The sequence below is a fragment of the Parasteatoda tepidariorum genome, chromosome 9, assembly GCF_982258835.1.
Source record: "Parasteatoda tepidariorum strain Cologne lab strain chromosome 9, Ptep-v5.0, whole genome shotgun sequence".
NCBI classification, from domain to species: domain Eukaryota; kingdom Metazoa; phylum Arthropoda; class Arachnida; order Araneae; family Theridiidae; genus Parasteatoda; species Parasteatoda tepidariorum.
In genome coordinates this window covers 105,385,920-105,412,922 of record NC_141763.1, presented here as the reverse complement: position 1 = coordinate 105,412,922, position 27,003 = coordinate 105,385,920, and the positions used below count along the sequence as shown (strand labels likewise).

General features: G+C 30.0%; 1 long non-coding RNA gene across 1 annotated transcript; it reads right to left on the bottom strand.

Annotated features, from left to right (window-relative positions):
• Window positions 1-17,368: 17,368 nt before the first annotated feature.
• On the bottom strand, window positions 17,369-20,689 carry LOC122268230 (uncharacterized). The gene is made up of 2 exons (XR_001584056.4): window positions 20,606-20,689; window positions 17,369-17,799 (listed from the first exon to the last, which is right to left on the bottom strand). It is a non-coding gene; the product is annotated as an uncharacterized LOC122268230 (long non-coding RNA).
• Between the last annotated feature and the right edge of the window lie 6,314 nt (window positions 20,690-27,003).

The window sequence follows — 27,003 nt, the reverse complement described above, 5'->3', positions numbered from 1 at the left end:
TTAGGACCTGAATATTTCCTTGAACTTTGGAAATTTTATATAGACTTATGAAAATAATTTTAAGGTGAAATTTACGGTAACCAGTTTAATTCCGCTATTTAATCGAGTTATTAATAATATTAACGTATGCCAATGATAAGAAAAGACTATTTTGATTGTGACTAAACTTGCTTCAATTACGAGGTTGAAGAATTTTCTACTAACGTTAACTTTTTACTTTAAAGGTGGGAAAAACAATTCCAATTTTTCAATGTTCGTATTTGAACTTTGGGAAAGTTTGTAATTTCATACAGATCCTTGAATTATATCTAATTAATTACATTTACCATTAGTTAACTTATATCATACATATGATATCATCATCAGCATACCTTAAGATGCAGACAAGGTCTTTACTCTCTGGCATTGTTAGTAGTAAAGATGGTTTAACTTACAAATTAAACATTTTTCTACTACCGTTAACACTTTATCTTCAAAGCAGAAAAAAAACTTCAATGTTTCCTATTTGAACTTTGAGAAATTTTGGAAGATCAGACAGATCCATGAATTTAATAAACTGATTTAATCAAGTTATTTATCGTGCTGATGAGAAGAACTGCGTTAGTCTTAATAGGGATTATGATAAATTTAGTTTACACGGTAGAAAATAATTATACAAAATCTTTACATTAAAAGCTCCAATTTTTAAATAATTGAATTCAAACCTTGTTAATTTTTAAAATTTCAATCAGATTCTAAAACTTATTAAGCCTATTTTTATTATGCATTTGATATGTAACGTATGATGAGAAGAAAAAGTCAGTTCTCATCGTGATGAAGGTGGTTTAACGTTGGTTGGAGAAATGCGACGTCTCTTTGCCGCGTTTATCCTAAATGTCGGAAAATTTTTGCATTTATTAAACCTTTGTTCTTCTTTATACTTCCAACCTAATTTCATCGCCTCGTTTACTGTTTATCCTTCTATAGTTGAGTCATCTCTTGCTAAACTCACTAGACCAGAACGTCCCACTTTTTCTAATCCTCACAGGGAACTCGTTACTTTACCATTTTTTTCACTGGTTTATTATAAAATTGTTAATATCCCCTCCTAATGGGGTTTTAAATTCATTTTTAGGCCAATTAATCCAATTTCTTGAGGATCTTACTGGTTTTGATAATTGCTGAGGCTTTAACCGCATCCCACTTGTTAATGCGACCTTGCCCACATCGGACAAACTGGACGCGCTTTAAAATTTTGACTTAAGGAACAATGTACGTTATCAAGAATACTTGAAATCATCCATTGCTGCACATTGTTGGAATCTTGGACATAAATTCAATTTCAACGATGCCAATATTATTTCCATTCCAGTCACATCAGACCAGCCATTGAATCTTGTTTTATTTACATGAATGCTGATCCTTTGGTAACGGCACCGCCTCTTCATTGCGTGTAAAAATGCATTTTACCCTGATTCGTCCCTCTCGACCCCTATAGTTTCTCTTTTTCTGTTTTTCATCTTTTTTTTTCTCTCTCTCTCGGATGTGAACTGGTTTTTTTTCCAGTATTATTTCTCCCCTTTATTTTTCCATTTTTCATTGGCGTTTTATATTTCAAATCCCTCTTGTGCTTTCTCGCTCGGCTAGTCTTGAAAATAGACACTTATTTTTCAGCTCTTGAAACAAGTCATTTTAAGTTCTTAATCAAGTTTCAAACTTCTTCTACTTTTCTCTATTAAGCAGGAGAAGCAACCTTTTTAATGATTTTATTTACTGGTCGGAAGGGCGCTGGGCTCATGTCCAAGAGTTCGTGGGTTCGATCCCAGCATGCCGAAGACTCCCCGTGTAGTAAATGGTGACTGGTGCACGTTAAATCTGTCGAGTCTCAAAGTCCTCCATGTTCCCATAACAAATCAAAACCTCTGGGGGTACTGATCCAGGAGTTTCCTTGTCTTCTGGATTGGTTCAAAATTACAAGGCTACGGAGTTGAACATTAGTAGTCATAAACCCAAAAACTGGATCAGCTGTTCAACGACGGATATAAAATAAAATAAAATAATTGTATTTGAATCGTTGGAAGTTTCAAACAGGTCCTAAAATTTTAAAAGAGTATTTAATTAAGTTATTTATCATCTGGTTGATATAATGTATACTCTTAAGAAGACGTCATCAATTTTAATTGTGATAAAGATCATTTAACGTACAAGTTGACGAACTACCTACTACCGTTAACCCTTTACTTTATAAAGAAAAAGAAAAAAACAATTTGGCAACATTTGTATTTGAAAATGAGTGACATTTTCAACGAAACCTCCAATTTATAATGAACCCATTTAATTACGTTATTTATCGTACAGTTGTCAAGTTAATGTATGCTAATGTCAATTTAGGTAGTGATAAAGATAGTTTAACCTAAATGTTTGAAGACATTTCTTGCATCATTGAACCCTCTCTTTTTAAAAGCAAGGAAATTAACTCCAATCTTTCCACATTCGCATTCAGATGTTTGAGCGTTTCGAATTTCAAAAACACATCGTTGCTTTATTGTTAGTTTACGATAAATAGTTTTATTCGTCTGTTAAATTTTTCTCTTGTTGGTCAACTTCAGGGTCTTGAAAATATGGAAACTTTTGTAATTTGCTATGAATTCACCGGTTTAAATGCTCAATCATGAGCCACTTTTTTCGTATCATAAAAACTAGTTTAAAATATGAAAAATCTCAGTTTTTACGGATTCCATTCGGATTCTAGAACCTCAAAACTTTTAAACAGCAGCCATAGGAAAATAGTATCTCAACAGTTTAGCTCCAAAGCTTTAGACATATTGCTTGCGTTTTGTTTTTTAAATTTTCTATCTATACTTGTCACACAAATTAAAGGATTTAAAATATTATAGCAAAAATAGTAGTAAAAGTTACGCAAAAAAATATTTTTTTAATAATCTCGATAATTATTGTACATTTCATGTCATTATCAAGTTGTTTTTAAGTTTTAAGGAAAAAGTTATCTTGATGCTAAAATCTATTTTAACTTAAATTAATTTGTTAGTTCTTGGCTAATGAAAATCAAAGAATGATTTTTTTATAACTTTAATTTTTTGGGAAATATGTATGTATTGCTTTCTTGTGAACAGTACATGTGCTATAATATGAAAGAATTCAATTTTACTTTTGTAAGCGATAGTTGCCGTAAAAGTTATGAATAATGAACGAAATATAATATTTAAGGTATGTGTAATAATGATTTCAGCAACACTGTTTTATGAATTAGACTTTTTTATATTAAATATGTAAACACGGGAAAACATTTTTGGTTATAATTGTCAGCTTCACACAACTGATACCAGCAGAACAAATTATTTCGACGTTTTGCATATTATATAATTTTTTTTTTAAATATCATTGTAGGACCTATTTTTTGGTACTTTATTTATTGTGCACTTCTGAGCTATAACAAGAGTCACAATAAAACTGAAAATGAAATTTACCGAATTATTATTACTTTTTCCCTCCCTTCTTCCTAAAAAAATAGATGTCAGTTAGGACAAGTTTATGGAAAAGTTCTGAAGTGATGGAACAATATATAATGTGACATAAATTTATTACAGGATCTGCCTACAGGTAACAATAAAATTATCAAAGCAAGAATGAGATAGAAAAACGTGTAAGAATTTTGTGCCGAATAAATTATTTATTAGGCGTCTTTACTGTTCTCTGGCTATTCTTGTAACAATGAAAGATTTAAAAAAAATTGTAAGAAGGACATGAGAAGTCTAACTGGAACAAACCGAATTGGATTGTAAGAGCTTTGCTTGAATAAGGATTTGGATTTGAGCTTTGCAGTTTATGTTATTAGATAACTTCACAAATTCAGGAGCGATAAGAGTGTTTAACATTCACACTGCAAAAAATTCACTATTATAACACATTAAGGTAATTTTTAAGATACGTTTTACTGAAAATTAAACATTTTTAGATTTTTTTTCTTTGTAATTTTCTGTAATGTCAATTTAATTAATTTTGAAAATTGCATAGAAAAATTTTGCACAGTGCAGAAAAAATAAATAAATAAATAGAGCACCCTGTGTAACTCTATATCTAACGATCGTATTTCAAGTACCGTCATGTGGGGCTACTTTGTGCAGGATTTCGCAGTTTTCGAACTTTGACATGTAAAAAAACTATGTTAATTCAAACTATAGTAAAATTTATCGATATTATACTCATAACTGGACTCAGACAAGTGAATTTGATCAATATTGGCATTATTTGTATGTAATATTTACAAATAATAAGTCAAAACATACCTTGCACAAAGTAGCCCCCAAGTGGGGCCACTTTGTGCAGCGATAGGAATTCAGTTTAATAATCATGTTTTTAGCAAAATATAGATATAAAATTGTTAAAAAAGTTAATTGCTGACATTTTTAATAACAAAAACATCAAGATATGTAAAGATATTAGTTTAAAAATAATTTTCAGCGTTAAGAAACCTTTTTTTATGAAGAATTTTTTCGTAAAAAGAAAATTTCTTAGAAAGAATTGTTTCGAAATCGGGGACCTTCTTGTTTGTGCGGTCAAGGTATCGTTTGGTGATGAGCCTTAGATCAAAAAGTTGCAAAGGTACACCCCATTCTGTCAGAAGTGCACAACACTTAGACAGAACTTGCTCTTCAGTTTTTGTCAAAATCACCTGATGTCGTATAAAATATATTTTTATGTGTTAAATCGTTTGATTAATCTTTGTAGAAGAAAAATAATAGTTTGCCAGAACGTTTCACGTGCTTCTAGTGAATTTTATTAGAGATAGTATTTATGTGGATTTTGTACTTCCGAGAAGCTTCTGCAATCGACATACCACCAGCAACTGCTTGCAAACATTGTTGCAGCTTTTCTGAAGTGTAATCACTGTAGTTTCTCGTTCCAGGTATTTTTTTTATAACATCTGACCATTTTTCTGTCGAAAAAAAAAACGAATGAAACTTTGCACAAAGTAGCCCCACAGTGCATTTTTTTCATTTCCCGTTTATTTGTGATACATTCTAACATTCTAACATGATATATAATTGTTTCTTAATATATAAATAAAAATTTTGCACTTACTGCAATTGTTTTATTAACGTCTTTGCATTTCACAGCTAAAGTTTCCTCGCACACTTTTCGACGTCCGATGTTCTTGGAAAGTTGTTGACATTGGATAAACAAAACACACTCTGACATTGTTTTAAAATTCGAAAAAATGTTTGTAGTAATAGAGGAGACTTCTATCCTCAAATTCCACAGATTTTTAACGTGAAAAAAACATAATACTGAATAGCAGCACTTGAAAAGTGCCGAATTCGAATTTGCGCAAAGTAGCACCCGCTGCACAAAGTAGCCCCACATGACGGTAGTAAATTTAATCTTAATATCAAGATTGGCAAAATCATAATTTTTTTTTTTTTAAAAATCACTAAATAAAAAATCAGATTTATCGGATATTTAAATCGGATTTTTTTTTAAATTTTTATGTTTGCCAACAAAAGCATAGGAAGTTGTATTACTTACTATTTCTTGATATCCAATGCACTAATTAACTAGTACAGTCGATATCTTTAGTAACGAAATCAGACATTAGATCAGACAAAAGAAGATAAATTCTCTGAATAACCATTTCTCGCACCCTTCAAATACCTCGGGATAGCCGTAATCTGGGAAATAATGTCCCAATAGTTTGGTGAGGAAAAACTGGCCGAGATCCCCTTTTTTTAGTGTTCCGTCATATCTCGAAAACTTTGAAAGCGTATCGAAACATTTTTGCTCACAATTATGAAATTTATTTATCCAAAAACAATTCCATGCTGAAAAAAAATTTTTACAATTATTTATTATTTTTTAAGTAATATTCGGAAAAAATTTGATGAGTAAGGTATTCACATTTTTACATCATTTTAAAGAGTATAATTTTCTGCGCCGTTGAACAAAATTTGAATACAATTGGTCGAATAGTTTCAGGGAAATCGACTTTTGAAATATCCGACTTTTTTTAAGCTTCTACTTTGGATCAATTTCGCTCAAATTATGTATTTACGGCTATCGGTTTGTCGGATAATTAAAAAAAAAAACCCAAGAAGATATTTTTCTTTTATATAACGTCAAAACAATTATGAAATATCCCTTGTTCAACAGAAGCTGCAATAACAAATGCTACTAAACATAAAAGAAGTCAAACGAAAAATCAATTAAATTCACTACTATCAGCAAGGATGGCGCCAGACTTTGCCCGACAAGGGGTCAAGTCTCCCCCGACAGGGGGGCTCAAGCAAATTAACTCAAAGTATTTAAATTAAAACGAATTTTATACTTTAAATTTTTTTCTCGCATCATATTTTTCAAGTGTGTTTCTAAGAATCTGAAATCACAAATATTGATACCATAATGTGCAGATTCCTTTTAATGCAAATTTAAATCTAATTTTTTTTTTCTGCTATCGATGTATTTTGTACTGTATGGTGCAATTTACAATACATTGTAAGTGTAAAAATTACTTCCGTAATAAAGGAAAATAGTTGTAGCAGTAACCGCTATTTCAAAGAAATTCTACGCTTCTTAATCTTGTAGCGCAAAAATTATTCGTTATAAAAATTTGAAATTTTATGCACATTTAACAAAACATTTAAAGAACATTTTGATTTGTAATGTTACTTTTATATGCATCGATTGGCTTTTGAATCATTTAAATGTTTTGCAAATAAAGTTTTAAGTAAATTTTTTGCATCCATGTATTGTATCTAAAGATATCATGCCCCGCTTTGAACGAACTTCGAAATGGTTATGCCCATAAAATTGCAAAATTCGAATTTTTTTAATTGTTACATAGTATAATTTTACGGACAAAGAAAGGCTATTTTTATCAGGGGATTCGACGTTAATATATATTGTAAATAAATACAAAGAGACTTTTAAAATTTCTCCTTGCGACTCCTTTTTCTTTTCAAAGACGCTTTTAAAGTGAACATCCGGCAAAATGCTAATTTCTCCATTTGAGAAAAAGAGTTTGTCCATCGGCTTAAAATATAAGATTCAAACAATATATATTAAATTTATAATTATTTTTCAATTTACAAATTTTAAATTTGCGACCGATAAGCAGATATTAACTACCTTACATTTAAAAAAAAATTGCCACACATGGCTGCTGTTTGTCTGCCTATGTTTTCGTTTTTCTGCAAAGCTGAAAGCACACTTTCTGCCAAGATTTCTGCTTCGCCCTGCAGAAACTTTTTACATATTGACATACGCCTGCAACGAATAACCTTTCACACAGTTAATTATTGTTTACCACATATCAACGCGAAACATTCTTTCTTCCTACGATTTAAATTTACTTTCATAGTTACGAAATTTAAGTCACAAAAAATGGACACTAAAAAATTAAGAAGTTAAGGGACCAAATTTCGAAAAATATGAGTTTTTTTTTTATTTCTCAGGACTTATTCGACAAATTTTGCTTAAATTTTGTATTTTGACATTTAAAATTGCAAATGATGAAAAAATTGTACACATTACATTTCTTAAGTTTCCCGACTTCCCCTAAATAAAGTAAAATAAGTAAATAAATAAATGTTTACTAAAAGTTTTATTTTGCATGAAATTATCTTTAGAAAAGGACTATGAATTGATTGATCAGATTGGAATTGTATGCAAAACTTCTTCAATTCGCTTACAAAAAAATTGGGCTATAGTGAAATACGCAAAAACTAAAGTTAACATTAAAGGGTGCCAACTTTCAAGCGCGTTCTTGAAAAAACTAATAAAACAATATTTCTAGATTAAAACTACTATATTTTAGGGGTCAGAAATCCGAATCCGTCGAAAAAAAGGTATGTCTAATCGGATAATGATTTTATGTCTAATTTTCTAACTTAAAATATTGTTTGGACTAATTAATTAGTATATTTGATGCAGAGCCGTTTTAGTAAATTTAGAGAAAAAATATTTTTTTTGAGTAATTTTTAAATTTTTTTTTAATTTTAAGAGTGAAAAACATATAAATTAATTATAAAATATTATATACATTATTTTTATCGAAAATTTAAGGTAACTATACTTTTCGCGCTTTTTGAGAGGCGAATCTTCTATCACATCATCAAAATCAATTTCCTGTAAGACATACATTTTGCTTTGCAGATCAAAATCTGTTACATTTTGAAACATAAAATTATGAAGGTGTGTAGAAAATATGCAAGGAGTTATAAAAAATACAAGAAAATACAGTTTGATTATTAGTTGTTTTTTTTATAATCGCCGTTGAAAGGCTGACTCAATCTTGAGTCAATGTTTAACTACGTAGCCTTGAAATTTTAAAACCGATCCAGAAGACAAGGAAACTCCTGGATCAATACCCAGAGGTATTGAATTGTTAAGAGAACTTGGAGGAGTTTATGACCCCGACAGATTTAACATGCACCAGTCACCATTTTATGATTGGGCTGGCTCAATTCGAACTCCCATTCTCACGAACACGAGTCCATAGCCCTATCATCAACCAAGCTATCGTGGCTAAATTATTAGTTTATTTTATAACAGTCATTGAGCAGCCCACCTGATTTCGAGTTTACTACTACTAATGTTTAACTCCGTAACCTTGTAATTTTGAACCCAATCCAGCAGACAAGAGAACTCCTGGATCAAGTAGTGGAAGAAATTTTTGCCTTCGTGGAGGATGTTTTGATGGAACTAGCCCGCATTTGAGTTACATGGAGAGGAAAACCACGAAATCCTCCCACGGTTAATCTGATACCAAGGGAACTCTAATCCAAGATCCGCCTACCACTGAGGATATTTCACGTCAGCACTGTGGTCGGTAAAAGCCGGGTGTGGAATTCATATCGATCAGCCATCACTGGGATTCGAACTCGGTGCGGCTCATTCGGAGGAGAATGCTCTATCCCATGAGTCCAACTTTATTGAGTAATAACTCTGCAGCAGATACCAATTTACCAATTTTATTGATTAGCTTAAATTTAATCATCTTCAAAATGTAAATGGTAATTCAACCGTAATTTTTGTAGAAATAAAAGGAAATAAACCGTTTTTCCTCTTAACCTGCAATGAATGCAGAAGCAACCACGAGGGTTAGTGAGCAAAATGAACAGGTAGCGGAGCCTTCCAGTTTTTTAAATAATTGTTAAATTATTAGTTATTAACATGCGTACTTAAAAAAATAAGAAAAACATTTTTCAGTATTAAGAAATAATAATTAAAAAGTGTCATCAGCTGGAATAGAGCCCACGATCTCACAGTTTTGTGTTAGATTTCATAATCATCAGCCCCAAATATACACACCTGCCTTGAGGAATTAAGTCATTTGGATACTTGACATTCTTGAAAATTGCTTTCCAAATTACCATTTTTAACGTTTATAACAAGTATCTTCAGTTCATTTAGAAGTAAACCATAATTCGGCTTATCTTATTCATTTTCAGCTTATTTATATGCACCAAAAATAAATTCAAAACTAGACTAGATATAACACAAGGACTGCAAATTTAACTGTCGGATATAAAACCTTATTTAAGATTGAAAATGATAAAACGATGAAAAATCTACATTCCTCGAATTAAATATTTTAAAAATAGTCTGCTTTTAGGTTATAATGTTCGTAATTACTTTAATAAGCCTTAATCGTAATGTCGGGGCTCCGCCGATGGAAGACATTTAATACATCAATGGTACGCACTAAAGCTTTATATCAATTAGCTATTAGTTTTAGAATTAAAATTATAGAATAATTTTTATAAGATTATTATAGAATGAATATGGAATTAATAATTATTATAGAGTGAAAGTTTTAAAAGACAAATATTTGTTAATGTTTAATATTTAATCTAAGAAAAAATATAAACCATACTGAAATCTAACGAATAGTCCCTGATAAAGTTCGTGACATAATGTTAATTATAAATTGAACATTACTCTAATTAAATATTTTAAAAATAGTCTGTTCTTAGGTTATAATGTTCGTAATTAACTTAATAAACTTTAATCGTAATGTCGGGGTTCCGCCGATAGAAGACATTTAATATATCAATGGAACACACTAAAGCTTTATATCAATTAGAAATTAGTTTTAAAATTATAATTAAATAATTATTTTCATTATAGAAAGAAAGGTTTTAAAAGACAAATATTTGTTAATGCTTAATATTCAATCAAAGAAAAAACGTAACCCACATTGAAATCTAACGAATAGCCCCTGATAAATTTTGTGACAAAAAAAACAGAAACCTGATTGATTTCCGGATTTTAGAAACACCTTCTAGTTTTAATATTCAATCAAATTGGTTTCGATGTCTTTCATCCCACCTGACTCACTAGTGATTCAGCATATTTTGATATCATTTTTGTTCCGTCCTTGCTAAATATTAATTTGTTTGTGACAGTTATTTTTTTACTACTTTTTTGCGTATTAATTGCTAAAGTATTAATTGTTTTTTGAATTGTCAATTTCAATAATCTTTTAGGTTTTTAAAATTGCAGCATATCACATGAAAGTATTAAGTATATATCTTTTTTCCTATAAAGTAAAATAAGGAAGAATTCTGATCCTTAGGAACAGATATTAAATAGTCTCATGATCGAAAGATGGAGCATAATTACCTTTTAAACAAATCAAAAATTTTTTTACCTTTTAAACTAAAAAATTTACTTATTTTTAAATAATTTATTAATACTCAAATTATTTAAAAGATGATATGACAACGAAGTTTTTTATTTTATTCAGTCATTTATTTATATTTTTCCATTTTTTTATTTACTTTTATTTCATTAAATTAAATGCACACGTTTAAAATAAAAACAAAGCTGTCAAAATTTCATATATAGTTTCGATTTATAATTATAAGAAATTCTTTCGACTTTGATTAGGAAATTTAGAAGCCTTATTAATAAAAAAATTGAGAAGTCTTATTAACTTTAAACACATAATAACAACAAAAAGGAGTTAAAAATAGAAACAAATATGATCAATAAACACTAAAATCATAAGCTAACTAAATAAATTAATTTCGTGTACGAAATATAATATTACAAATTAAACATTTTTCATATTTAAGGGAAACATGGAAAATTTGGTTATACAGGAGCTTTAAAAATTTTTTTTCTCATGTTTAAACATTTTTTTGGCTGATGATCATTTTTTGATTTCAATGCTCTATCAAACAAAATCATATGTTGTTTCTGTCTATTAGCAGTAGGTAAAATTAAAATAAAATTACATTTGTTGTGTCAATTTTATCCGGAACAGACCAAATCAAGAGTTTTGACGAACAGGCCAGTCAAAGAGTGAATTAAATAGTGGCCCGCCACTTAAATAAATAAACAAAAAAATTCAATCTATATATAAAAAACTGCGCAAACCTTTCACGTTTTCCCTAAAATCAAATTGATTTACCAAAATTGATTTAATAGACATATTTGCTTACCTCCAACATGAAAGATTTATATCTTCTTAATATCCTACGAAAATTTGATGTAGAAATTCCTATTTCATTCTCTTACGATTGATTTGAAAAATAGCAAAATTAAGTCAACTACAATAATTAAATAAACTAAACAATTAGGCTAGTTGAAACATGTAGGATGATTAAAGGAAAAAGAAGCTTTTATAATAAATTAGAAAAAAAAATCTAAATTTTGTAAGAGAGAAAAATTCGAATTGAAGGAGTCCCAATTTAAAGACACTATGGAAATCTCAAGACAGATTCTAACAAGACCCTCCCCCTATTTACAACCCTAGAAATGTTTTCTTCCTAGAAATTTATGACCAGAAATCAAACAAAAGGGTGTTTCTGTGGATATCTGATATTTCCGAAGTTAGGAAAAAAGAGCCCCTAGGCAATATCAAGAAGCTAAAAACATTTTCTCACAGTGTAAAGTGAGGAGGCTATTTGACAACTCTGTGGGTGGTAGCTACGAAAGTGGGGATATTTTCATGAGTGGAAAAAGCGTTTTATTGCTCTTTTGGTTAGAAAAGTGAAGAATAACAATTATTTTATGTTTGTAAGCACTTTGATTAGATTTTGAAAAGCATCCAACTATGAAAAAAAGAAAAAATAATCTGAATAAATCTCTGAATAAAACTTTAAAAAAAGAAGAAAAAAGTGGGATCTGTGGGCCCTCTTGAGTTATAAATAATAAATGAGTTAGAATTTTAAAAAAAAAATTAATGCAATGAGATTTTAGACTTTTCGGGGGCCCTGGGCCCATCCTTAAAAACGGCTCTGATTTGATGTCACCCTCTCGTACCATTAAGAATGAGTTCTAGAACATTAAGAACCGAACTTAAGATTAAAATTTATTCCGGTGGGTCCATTTATTTTTTTGCGCACTGTACATTCATTTGAAGTATATGTCAATATTGCTGATAGTAGCAAAATAATTTTTCATTTTTATATAGAAAGGTAATTTAGCTGGTGGTTATCCATATATATATGCTTTGATAATTTTAAGGATTATGATTGAAAGAGGAAAATAAGGTGAAATTATGTTCACTTTCAATATTAATATCAGATATAAATAAATAAGAACGTCTTTCATTTTGTCCTCCTTTGCTAATTTCATAGTAATTGCATAGTAATGGCTTCGAAATAATGGCTCAATGATAATGATGATAGTATCTCAATCTCGTCATATCTCAAGAACGTTTTGCGTTTTGATTGAATCGAAAAAAATTTCATACAATTTCAAGAATTCGTTTTTCCAAAGGTAATGTCATGCAAAAAATATAATTTTAAATAGTTATAAAAATATATATTTAATATTTTTTATATTTTTATTTATAATATGCGTTGGAAAAATTCTGAATCCCGATTTTTGAAATCCCCGTGTAATGGCGACTGATGCACGTTAAATATGTCGAGTCGCAAAGTCCTCCATGTTCCCATAACAAATAAATATCTCTGGGGGTACTTATCCAGGAGTTTCCTTGTCTTCGGGATTGGTTCAAAATTACAAGGCTACGGAGTTGAACTTGGCCAAAGAATACCTTTGAACATTAGTAGTCGTAAACCAGAAAATTGGGTCGGTTATTCAACGACGGATAAAATAAAATAAATTAGCAAAATATACAAATTTTTATATAATTTTATGGAAGGTAATTTTAAAGTGTAAAATACAAAATTTGAATGAAGTCGATTAAATAATTCGAGATAAGTAAAATTTTAAGCAAACTGACTTTTTTAAAATTTGATAACTCAGAAACTAATTGATCGATTGCACTGAATTGTATTTTGAAATTAAGAGGATGTAAAAATATGTAGAACATGCAATTCAATACATTTTACTACTATTTAATAAACTAATAAAAAATAACAAATAATTATTTAAAATTAATTTTGCTTAAAATTTGTGCATAAAATGTTTTTCGTAATTTTATGCAAACATTTTTCAATACACTCAAAAAGTTCTCGAGATAATAGGCTATAATCGAAGAGTGAAGTTAAAATTAAAAGACCCAAACTTTCCAACTCTCTCTCTCTCTGCCATAACTTCAGAAGACCATATCTTCCAGATTGCAGCTGTTTCCTCATTTTGAAAATTAAAAGCCTAAAACTATAGACAAACTTGTAAGTTTATCAAGAACAGAATGAGCTTTTCTGTTCATTTTCGCAACTTAAAATATGGTATTGACTCTTTGTACGTGAAAATATGATTAAATCAAAAGTTAATCAAGGTGTTCCCTTTTTCCATTTCATACACTGTACATAAAATAAGTCAATGAGAATCTGTTATGTTGATTAATATATATATTTAAAGATATTGAATACGAACAGTTTAATTGTTTTTCTGAATCAATCAACAATCTTTTTACTACTAAGGCAATAAAAAAAAATTAAAAATTAAAAATTTTGTTACTGTTTTTCTTTTTTTTCGACTGCATATTTATTGCGTTGATTAAAATATAAGCCTTGAATCCGAATAAGTAAATGATTTTCCTCATTTATAAGTATTAAAAAAATTGGAAATATTTTTTTTTCCTTATACTTTCATTTTACTAGAAAATTTCAAAAAGCAATTATGTGATCCCATAAGCCATTGATAAACACATTACATAAAAAAAAAAAGAATTTGTAACGAACAGGACCTGCGTCTCTTTCTGTCCCCAGGCTTTTGTTCCAAGAAAATGAAGATGTGTCTGTGGGAAAGGATTCCTAAGGGACTTCGAAAAGTCGCTAATTTCAACCATGTCTAATCGCATCCGGTCTCTAGTTTAACAATGTATGGGCAAAGTTACAAGAAGTGCAATGAAACTACAATTACATAGAATTTACAATATATTTTGCTAATTTTTGTTACTAATTCTTAAAAGCAAATAAATAAAAAATTAACTACAAAAATTTTTATTAGGCATTTTTTGACATTATTTCAAAAAAATGTGAAGAGACTATTTTCCCGACGAGACTCTAAATTTTTCCCGATGGGGGGGGGGGACTGGCCATTCCCGACAGGGGTGCAATTGCCCCCCCTGACCCCCTACTGGCGCTGCCCTTGACTATCAGGTGTCTCTAAACCATACCAAAGATTTACGTTAGTTATTCCACAACTGAATAGTCATCCCAAATTTCTTTTAAAAACTTGTTTTAAAATTTAGTTTTAAAAAAATCTAAAATAAAGTGGAATTAAATAACGTTCAATAAAATGATACTGTATAGTTTTTTGCGCACAGTTCGTCATGGTAAGAATTTATCGTTGGCCAATTCTTCGCAGCGACAATTCAAGGTGGGCACAATTCGTCACAAAAACAAATAGTCGTGGGTTCAATTCATCACAAGCGCAATTCGTCGTAGTAATACATACTATATTTCAATTAAATAAAGCATAATTTTTATATTTTGAAACTTAAATGCAAAAAAAAAGAAATTACAAAAAAAGTTTGATTACATCAAATAAATTATTGCAATTATTTAAAAATAAAGGCAAAAATATTGCTTGTCAAACTTAAATAAATGGGTTAAAGCATTTTTCAAATCTAAAGTACTAGCGCACATAATTCTTTTTTTGAAAAAAACATTGAGCCTTCTCTACTCATCATCTCTAACCAAATTAAGCAGTATCAGTATATGCAACGTACTTTTTTTTTAGAATAAGTTAAATGCAGGAAAACTACAGTCTCTTGTCGAATAAATAAATAAATAAATAAAATTGAAAATAAAATAAAAAAGAAATATTAAAAAGTGACGGATCCGAATCTTTAAGACCAATAACTCGCATTCTATCCATGTCTTATCGGCTATTGCTTAGGAATATTTCCAAAAAGAACATGTTTGTGGAAACAAGCCGTCGAAACTCACAAGTATAAAAACATAACTCATGCAGAACAGGAAAATAGTACACACACATTTAACGTAGTTTACAGTATTTAAATGCACATTTTTCCCGTTCTCTAACTTTTTCATTCAAACTTTTTGAGCTATCAGGTTTTCACAGCTGATTCTTAGAAAATAGATAAAGCTTGTTCCAATACTACTAGAACTCGACAACTTTTGCGAAAAAGTCATTGAGTGTTCAAAAGAGCCGCCTTCACCCCTTTAGAAAATCGTCGTTTTTTTCTTTTTCTTTCTTTCTTCTTTTTTTTTTTTTTTTGGAAAAAAAGTTGCTGTTAAAGAATTTATGATACATTAAATTTATTAATTAAGAAAAAACAATAATTTCAAAAACTTTAAAAAAAATTTCAGAAAAATTTAACAATTTCTTTCTCTTTACAAATACTTGTTCCATAAAAAGTTACAAAATAGCAAGTAAGAGTAAACAAGTAACAGAACTGAAAAAGTAATGCATGTAAAAATATTGCCGTGTATGAAAATCAATGCTAAATTGTGGGTTCAACTACTGTTCGAAAATGAAGAAACTAGTTGAGAAAATATACCAAACCAATTACAGTTTCATTTCGAAATTTTATTGGGCTTTTTTTTTTTTTTTTTCTTTGTCCAATTCGCCCACAACTGTATAAATTATTTAACACTTTTTTCAAATACAAAAAGTTTCAAAAAGAAAATAAATTCAAGAATATGGTGAAATAAATTAAGAGAATTTTCATATTTTATCGAATTTCATGAAAAGAACACAACTGAATGTAAACCTCTACTTCTAGACGAAAATACAAATCTTGTACACAAAATACGTAAGCGTACATGTGTGTGTAGGCGGAGCCAGTAGAGAAACAAGCTTAATAAGTGGCATAAGTTAAGACGCATTTCGTTTTCAAGAGCACCTCGGCGAATTTCTTGGTGTTATTTTGCAGCAATAGGTGAAATTCAAATTATAACAGTAAGAACGAGTAACCACCAACGCTTAGATGATGGAATGAGGTGGCGAATTTTAGGGAGGCTAGAAGCAGGCCCATCTCGAATCCAGATTTGTAGAGAGCTCAACTTAACGCCCAGTGTCGTGTGTAACTTATGGAAACAGTTCCAAGATATCGGATTTATCTAGAGAGCCCCATGTTCGCTTTTTCAGGGGTGCAGTTGGCCCTGAGTTCATTTTAATGGACGATAACGCGGGGCCACACAGAGCTCTTCTGGTGGACGAATTTCTAGAGAGTGAGGATATTCGCCGGATGGATTGACTAGCCAAGTCTCCGAACCTCTACCCTATAGAGCACGTCTGGGACTCTCTGGGGAGCACAATTTCAACTCGCCACCACCATCCGAGAACCATACAGGGAATGAAAAAAACTTTGATGAACAAGTTTGCCACAGGAAATGATTAACTGTGTTATTTCAAATGCGAAATCACGCTGCAAGGCCTGTATGAAGGGATCATGCCCCCTATAAACCCCCTTTTTTTTGTTTATTCTGCTACCGCTGTTTCATACCTTCCCACTCTAACGAGTGTTACGTAAGATCATGCGCGTGTATTACAATTGTTGAATGGTTATTTATTTTGTATTATATCATTGAGATAATCGACCAAGTCTGCAAATTCTCTTAATTTCTTTTACCAATGTATTTCCAGTTTAACCTTACCATAAAGTATTAATTAAAATTATTAAATTTTTCCAATAGTGAAATCCTTCAAATTGAAGAAAATACATGTATTATAACAATAGATAATAGTAAATAAGTATGTCTAAAACTACAAAACATATGAGCTACGAATGCTTCTGTTTAAAAGACGGAACTCCTCTTCCTAACCTCGTATTGGTTCATGCCTTGCTTTGAGCAGCACAGAAAGAATCGGTTCCCAGCTGAAAAATCAGTCAGCGGCTTAAATAACTTTTGTCAATGATGACGACACGATAGTTACTTCCCATGCGCAGAGCTTGATGAAAGCATATCATATGTGAAGGCAGTATAAGAATATCACAGAAATATAAATATTTGAAATATAGAAAATAAAAAGTTGTAAAAATAATAAAAAACATAACTTTATTTTACGTAGAAAAACCTCGAATTTTATAATCGCTTAGTTAAATAGGTTACTACTCATTCATTTGAAATCGCATGAAAGATGAGATTCAAGAAAAATATGCTCTAAATTTGAAGTTTGGACAGTCATATTCTGATTCAGAACTAAAATCCGATATACTCGGTGATGCTTGCTTCTTTGTTTTCTTCAATTGCTTTCTGTTGCTTTTCTTCAGAGTTTTAGGTATTGGTTTGGCTTTTTTCCCATTTTGAGTCTTTTTCGATGAAGACTTAGTTTCCTTTTTAATAAATTCTTTCTTCGCCGCTTTTGATTTTGGTGCTTGGAAGATTGTATCATCATGTCTTCTTTTAACTTGAAATTTTCTTTTTTTCTGAACTATAGACATGCCAATAGAATTTGGATCCATACTACCTACAAAAATAAGATGTGCAATTCCAAAATAAATATAGTTTGCAACCAGAATAATAGATAAAATATTTACATATAGTTTAGAGCAAATATAGCTTTCAGGTTGACTGTAGCAAGAAATTTTAATACTGTTCAGTTTTGGGGGGTGGGGGGGGGGAGTTAGCACCACTGTACCCATAATAGTATATTAATTACCTAATACTCCAGTTCATATATTAGTTTACAGTTCATAATTCTGCCCACTGTATGTTTCAAGAAAAATGCATACATACAAACCAAACTTTTCCCCCCTTGCAAAAGATATGATTTTCACTATAAAGGGTATGTAATTGAAAGGGTGCAAGCTTGTTGTTTTTTAACCCTCTCTCCTCGTCCCGGAAACAGAATAAGAATGTTCAGTTATCATGAGAGCTGGACATTCTATTTTTTCTGTTTCCGTTAAAGTCTGATGTTGCTATTAACTCTCCTAACCTAAACTAATGAGTAACTCTACACCCATGTTCGAAATTATTTGTTTTCGTAACCATAATTACCTTCAGCACTTGAGTTTGGTGACTAGAGGAGTTTTCGTGATAGCCAGGCAATACGATTTTCTTTCCGGGGATAGTGTACATCTGACGTTTGGCGCCGTTGTTGAAGTGATTAAAAATTATCAAATTTCCATAAACTTATTGTTAGTACTTATAACTTTTTTTCACTCAGTCAAATAGATTAAGTCATTAATATTAATTAGATTTTTTAAGTTCTTCAGGGCTATGCCACCAGCTCGCTATTGCTAGTTAACCCCAGAAACTGCTGGCGTTGTTCTGTATATGTCGTGGAAGCGCAGTGGTTAGTGAATCGGACTTCGGTCCGGGGTTTAATCCTCGATTCTGATAAGACCCCCCCCCCGGAGTGCATGTGATTTATGTGCTCATAAAATCTGCGGAATTGAAAGTCCTGAGATCGGTCGCTGAGCAGTACCATGGGTACAGGGATCAGGAGGAAATTTCCTTCCTCCTCAGATCTATGTCTAAATGGGGGAAGTGGCCTCGCAAAATTGTGATGCATGTCTTCGGATCATCCTCAGGGATGCTTCTTAGAATGTCACCAATAGCCCATTGTGCAGCTCTAGTGAGACGTAAATAAAGTACCTATCTACATATCGCTTCACGATCTAATTTAGCTCAACTCACCCTTTTCTCCTAAATCCTTTAACCCTAGTTTTTATTTCTTAATATCTTTACCGGATTATTTTAATTATACTAAAAGTTACGCCTTCTGCTTTTTAATGCACACTAATTATCGAAATTGTTTGCTCGATTCTTTTTAAATAGCTTCGTCTGCATTTTTATCCACCTAACATGCTATGGTAATAATTATCGATAGAGCGCAAAATATCGCTCATGGGATGCAATAGTGTCACAACTCAAAAAATCAAGTTTTGAGACAAGTGGATTTAAAGTTTTCATTGCAAAGAAAAATGCATAAGAAATGCTTTAGTTTGCTTAAACGAAGATTACCTTCAAGTTGAATTATGAGTGGTTGAGTATTGCTGCTGAAAAGAATGTGTATTTTCATATTTGCACCTGTTCTTTGTCAAAAACGCGTGTTTCTTTTAGTTGTGCCACTATTGCAGCCCATGAGCAATATATCGTGATATTGGAGTTGATTGAGATTCGTCTTTTTGAAAATGTAACCTTACTGTCGAATAACTTCACATGAATTAGAAATTTCAAACGAAGTAAGGTTATTTTTCATTCCCTAAAGTTGTTACCATAAAAAATCAGAATTCTCCTCCCAATAATTTTCTCTATAATAAAATACGTTGAGCAATAAAAAATTTTCAATTCTGACATAGAATAACTAAAAGCTTTTCATATTTAAATTATATTCATTATCATTTTATATGTATATTTCGTGCACTCAAATGATATGCACAGCAGTTATAAAATAGCTGCAAAGTTATTTTATAATCACTCTATCTGTGCCTTTTTAATAAATTAAAATCTAGATTGTTTCAAATTTTTTATGACCTCCAGATACCAAGTAGTACCGAATAAGCGTATAACGTTGGAAATTTAGTATATCTCGGCGATTTGGCGCGAATTGATCGATTGGTCTTATATTAAAAATCACAAATATAATTGAAATGAATTGGAGTGTAAAGGGGCTGTCAAAATTCAAAGTTAAATATAGTCGGAATCAAGAAACATCTATTTACAAGTAAAATACATTAACATAGGTAATAAATCATTGAGAAACAAGATTACAAATATTAAGACAATAATCAGATCAAAACTGATATATACATACATATTTATAATCAGTATTTACAATAAATGCGACCCAGTTGTCTTGGTAATTACCACACATACGTGGTTGCTCGGGATCTTTAATGAGTTGGGACCCAACAGAGTAATAAACACTTCAGAATTATAAACTAAACGAAGTATAAATACAAATAAAAACGAGTTGGTAAATTTTACAGAAATTTCAATTACTAAATAGTACTCGGATAAATAGGACAAAGAGGATTCTAGTATATTTTGTGTCTAGAACATATCACATTATTTTGTTTAATGGCATCTTTATATCACGGCTTTTCTAAATTTTTCTCGGTATATTTTAGTTTTTGCAAGGCACCATTTTTTTCGCCAAGCCTAAAAAAAGATAAATCCTTCCGATAAGGATAGTGCAAAGTTATATCCTAAGAATATTTTCATTAAATCATGCTTTATTTTTAATTTTTTGAATATATTGATAATTAAAAGCAGAATAAAAATCGGTATTAACAAATATTTATAATAGGATATTAAATATAACTTACATTTTAGAATCTTTCAGTAGCTATAAATTAAATTTTGAAAAAGTTTTAAAGTATTACTATTAGCAACATACTTGTGGAAAAACTTGGTTTCTACTTACAGCTCTTCGTGTTCATTGTTTCTAATGAGACAAATTTTCGTGAGGTATGAGAAAACATGGTGAAAACTATTTAAAGTGGCATCTTGCTTTGTTTTTTTAAACTGTTTCTCTAGAAAAATGTCTTTTAGAAAAACAAATTAATGTAAAGTCAGCAAAAATGACAATTATCAAAACAAACTGAAATTAAATTAAATATTCACGATAATTCGCATTAATCAGCATGAAAATAAATCCATTTTAAACTGTTACACCCAACTGCTAAAGTATTCGCTATCGCAACAAACTATAGGGGGCGTTGTTGTATGAGACGAATACCTGCAATTTCTATATGAACAGTCATTCAGTTACTCTGGAGACGTCTTTAATGTAGCGTGCAGCATTGTAACGTTCCTTCTTTATCGTGGCTTATTAAATTTACAAAAGAAAAATGTTTGATATCCTTTCTTATGCAACCGAAAGCAACATGTATCTATTTTTTTTAAAGATGGAACATCCAAAACACATCTGAAAAATATTTGTAAATAAACAGAAAAAAATCTATATCTTCTTATTAGAGTTAAAACCTAATGCCTGAGAAATAGTTTTACTAAATTTAATGATATAACCTGAAAGGCCTATTTAAACTTTACATTCCATAATTTTAAGAATCATATTACTTCAAACATTAAAATAAGCAAAATATATACATAAGCTTCATAATTTTTTATAATTTAATTTTGTAAAAAAAGTTTTTTGACAACAATTTTTATCAACAAATTTTAAGTTTTAATAAAAATCATTATTTAAAAACTAAAAAACGCAAAATAAAGAATGCTTACGATACAAAGCAAAAAAGAAAAAGCCAATTCTGAAAATTCCTTACATTAAAGTAAACAACTTTCATGTTTTTTTCTTTTTTGATTCATAATCGGACGTAGAAAACCATTCTATAGAAAACTATCATCAAATAAGAAAAAAATCATTTTAAAGTAAAATTTTTTATTTTTTAAAAATTAGCACTTACCTGCTTTATAAATCAGAAGAATTCCAAAATGATTTGTTCTTCGATTTTTGTTACCATTTTTTAGTGCTACGGAAATGCGTCTTTGGGATTTGCCAAAAATAGAACAAGATGCAATTTTATTTTTTTAGGAGCGAAATATTTTGCCCATTGTCCACCGAAATCCGATAAACTACTTTGATTTTAAATAAAGTCTTTTATTTTATGATTTGTCTCAAAAATTTTAGGTGTAGAAGGGTGGCACTTAAAAACCGCCAAATCTGTAGTTGCGGTGGCGTTAATACGTAAGTACCGAATTTTTATTCCATACTTTTTTGAATCATATTACTTCAAACATTAGAATATGCAAGAAGTATATATAAACGCATAATGTTATACCATTTAATTTTTCAAAACAATTATTTTAACAGCAATTTTTATCAAAAAATTATTAACTAAAAAACGTAAAATAAAAAATTCTTAGGTTTAAAAAACGATTTTAAAAATTCCTCATATTGAAATAAAAAACTTCCATATTGTATCTCTTTTTATTCTTATAGTTCTTAATCAGACGTAAAAAACCATTCTGTAGAGAACTATCATCAAATGAGAAAAAAAAAATATTTACAAGCAAATTTTTTATTGTAAAAATCATTGCACTTTCCTGATTTATAAATCCGGAGAATTTCAAAATGATATGTTCTTTGTTTGAAAGCATTATTCTCAAATAATAGATACATAGTATATCCCTTCATTACTTTTAGATAACATACTACGCAGCAAAATTTTATAATTGTAAGATCTTGATAAGAATTTGAATATGTAGCTAAAAACAAAATAGCTGCATTCTAGTTGAAATTATTCTTTCAAAACTAAAAAATATTTACCAAGAAAATTAATTAAGAATCAGCACAAATGGCACTATTTCAAGTAATTTGGATAATTTTTTATTGTTGCTTTCCGAACTATATGGATACAGAAATATATACCATTCTATAACGAAGAAGAATATTCGCGATCGCAACGCTCGAGTACGCCCTCTATCGAGAGCCTGTAAATATCAGACATTAATTTATCACGTTTTCATTTAGTTCCATCAAAATCATTGGCCATGACGGACACCATTTTCTTAGCAGCAAATAAAAATCAAAATTTTCCTAAGGAACAGCTGAAGAACTTGAAAAAACTAACCAGAGCAAGCCAAACATTGAAGCAGAACACACCAAGCATTTGAAGAACAATTTCTCAATAATTTTTCCCTTTCTATTACTAACAACATAACTTACAATTTCATGATCACTTGCTGTTACAGATGTGTATATTACGGTAAAATAATTTTTTCTGCCTTCAATTCATTACAAATTAAAATGAAGTCAACATTGCTTTCGTCATTCCAATAAAGAAATGTGAATTCAGAACGTCAAGAACTGCAATAGTTATAGAATATTCTTCTTTGTTATAGAACAGTATATATTTCTGTATCTATATAATTCGGAAAACAACAATAAAGAATCAACCAAATTACTTGAAATAGTGTCATTTGTGCTGATGATTAATAAATTTTTTATCGTTTTCTTGGTAAGTATTTCTTAGTTTTGAAAGAATAGATAATTTCAACTAGAATTCAGCTGTTCTGTTTTTAAGCTACATATTCAAATTCATATCGAGATCTTACAATTATAAAATTTTGATGTGTGGTATGTTATCTAAAAGTAATAAAGGGATAATCTATGCACATATTATTTGAAAATAAATCTTTTAAACGAAGAACGTTTCATTTGGAACTCTACGGATTTATAAAGAAGGTAAGTGTTATGATTTTTATAATAAAAAATTAGCTTGTAATTTTTTTTTCTTATTTGATGATAGTTCTCTACAGAATGGTTTCTTACGTCTGATTAAGAACTATAAGAATAATAAGAAAAGAAACTACATGAAAGTTTTTATTTCAATGTAAAGAATTCTTAAAATCGTTTTTTATCCTAAGAATTCTTTACTTTCCGTTTTATAGTTTATAATTTTTTGATAAAATTTGTTGTCAAAATACTTTTTTTTGAAAACATAAATGGTATAACATTATGTGTTTATGTATACTTCTTGCATATTCTCATGTTTCAAGTAATATGATTCAGAAAAGTATAAATAAAAATTCGGTTCTTATGTATTAACGCCACATCAGCTACAGATTTGGCGGTTTTTAAGTGCCGCCAATCTACACCTAAAATTTTTTTGACAAATCATAAAACGAAACACTTTATTTAAAATCAAAGTAGTTTATCGGATTTCGGTGGACAATGGGCAAAATACTTCGCTCCAGAAAAAATAAAATTGCATCTTGTTCTATTTTTGGCAAATCCCAAAGACGCATTTTCGCAGCACTAAAAAATGGTAACAAAAATCGAAGAACAAATCATTTTGGAATTCTTCTGATTTATAAAGCAGGTAAGTGTTAATTTTTATAAAATAAAAAATTTTACTTTTAAGTAGTTTTTTTCTTGATGATAGTTTTTTATAGAATGGTTTTTCTACGTCCGATAATGAAAAAAAAAAGTAAAAAACATGAAAGTTGTTTATTTTAATATAAGGAATTTTTAGAATTGTTTTTTTTTTGTATCGTAAGCATTCTTTACTTTACGTTTTTCAGTTTCTAAATAATGATTTTTATTAAAACTTAAAATTTTTTGATAAAATTACCTGTCAAAAAACTTTATTTACAAAATTAAATTACATAAAATTATGAAGCTTATGTATACTTTTTGCTTATTTTAATGTTCGAAGTAATATGATTCTTAAAATTATGGAATGTAAAGTTTAAATAGGCCTTTCAGGTTATATCATTAAATTTAGTGAAACTATTTCTCAGGCATTAGGTTTTAACTCTAATAAGAAGATGCATATTTTTTTCTGTTTATTTACAAATATTTTTCAGATGTGTTTTGGATGTTCCTTCTTTCAAAGAAAAAGAGATACCATCTTGTTTTTGGTTGTATAAGAAAGGATATCTATCAAACATTTTTCTTTTTTAAATTTAATAAGCCACATTAAAGAAGGAGCGTTAAATGCTACACGCTACATTAAAGACGTCTCCAGAAATCGCAGGTATGCGTCTCATACAACAACGCCCCCTATAGTTCGTTGCGATCGCGAATTCTATAACTATTACAGTTCTGTACGTTCTGAATTCACATTTATTTATTGAAATGACGAAAGCAATGTTGACTTCACTTTAATTTGTAATGAATTGAAGACAGAAGAAATGCATTTTACCTCAATACACACATCTGTAACAGTATGGGATAGCGAAATCGGAAGTTATCAGTTGCAAGTTTGTTGATAATAGAAGTTAAAAATTATTGAGAAATTTTTCTTCAAATGTTCGGCGTGTTCTGGGTCTGACAGATATCCCAATATTCTGGAGAGTTTTTTCAAGTTCTTCGTCTTTTCCTTAGGGAAATTTTTATTTTTATTTGATGCTAAGAAAATGGCGTCGTCTGATTTTGCCAATGATTTTGATGGAACTAAATGAAAACTTGATAAATTAATGTCTGATATTTTCAGGCTCCCGCTAGAGGGCGCACTCGAGTGTTGCGATCGCGAATACGATATAAATATATTTTTTGCATACAAAATATGTTAAAAATAAATATGTTCAGTTTTGCTGAAATCCCGATTCTGGTTACCATGGTATTCTTGGTTCTCTTTGTTTTCAATGACGTCACCTTCGGGTTACCACAACTTTTGTTTAACGATATGCGATTATTTCTTAATCTATTTTCATGCCTATTGGTTTATTCCCTAACCGTTAAATATAAGAGAGGCCCCGATTTCAAACTATTACCAGTAAAAATATTTTCATATTACAGTCCAATCAAAATAATAGTGTCTTATCTTCTCGTGCATTGCTTAAACATTAAATATATGAAATAGTTGATAAAATTAAAGTTTTCATTATTTACTATAAATTGATTTAAACTAAACAGTTATTTTCAAAATTTTTCAAGAGCATAACATATAAGTTCTTGAACTTATCGCTCATGAGCTGCGATAGCGGCACAGCTCAAAAAATCATATTTTGAAATAAGTGCGTTTAAAGTTTTCATAGCTAAGGAAAATGCATAAGAAATGATGTAGTTTGCTTAAACGAAGATTACCTTCAAGTTGAAATATGAGTTGTGTTAGTATTGCTGCTGAAAAGAATGCGTATTTTCATATTTACACCTGTTCTTAGTCCAAAACGAGTGTTTTCTGAGCTGTGCCACTATTGCAGCCCATGCCTATGAGCGACATATTGATGTACGTTAATATATTTTATTACTTTAATCTTCAATATGATAAAATTATTTTTGTTAGTTTTACTTTCGAATGATGATTGTTTGAAGAACTTTATCAGAACAGTACCAAACGCCATGATGAAAAATTGAAGAAATGCTTAAAGGCAGAGAAAATTTATAATTAAATAGGTTGTTTCATTTACCCTTTGTGCCAAGAGAATTTCAACTCAACGTTCTATGTTTTTAATCAAAATTATTAAATAAAGATTAAATATTTTGTCTCTGTCAGATTTCAGAGAGGCATCATATTTTTATTGATTTCAAGGCTGCTTTTGATAGTATCAATAGAAATCATCTTCTTAAAATAATGAGTAATTTTAAAATACCTTCAAAACTCATTAAACTGGCGAGAGTTACATTGAAAGATACAAAGTGTAAGATTAAGTTTCTGGGGTCTCTGTCAGAAAATCTTGACCTATTTAAAGGTGTTCGACAGGGAGATTCTCTCTCCTGTCTTCTTTTTAATATTGCACTTGAGAGAGTTATTCGTGGTTCAAACATTAATACCAGTGGTCACATTTTTACTCGATCAGTACAACTAGTTGCAAATGCTGATGATGTTGATGCAATTGCTCTTTCCCTTCCTGCCCTAAAAGAGGCATTTCTTGCCCTTGAGGTAGCTGCAAGACAAATGGGCTTAGTCATAAATGTAGAGAAAACAAAATGCATGTTATTCTCAAGAAACAGAGTAGTTCCCTATCTTGAAATATATTCTTATATATTTGAACAGTAACTATTGATCAGAATGTCTTATGAAGTGAAAAAACGGCTCTACCTCGCAAATAGGGCTGCCAATGCACTGAGAGGAATTTTTTATTAAATCTAGGTTTCTTTCTAGAAAAACAAATTTCTTAATTTACAAAATTCTTCTTAGGCCGGTCATGATATATGCTTCGGAAGATTGGACAGTGACAAAACTGGAGAAAAATTGTATCGCAATATTCGAGAAAAAGATTTTGGGGAGTATACTTGGTGGTGTAAATGAAAACA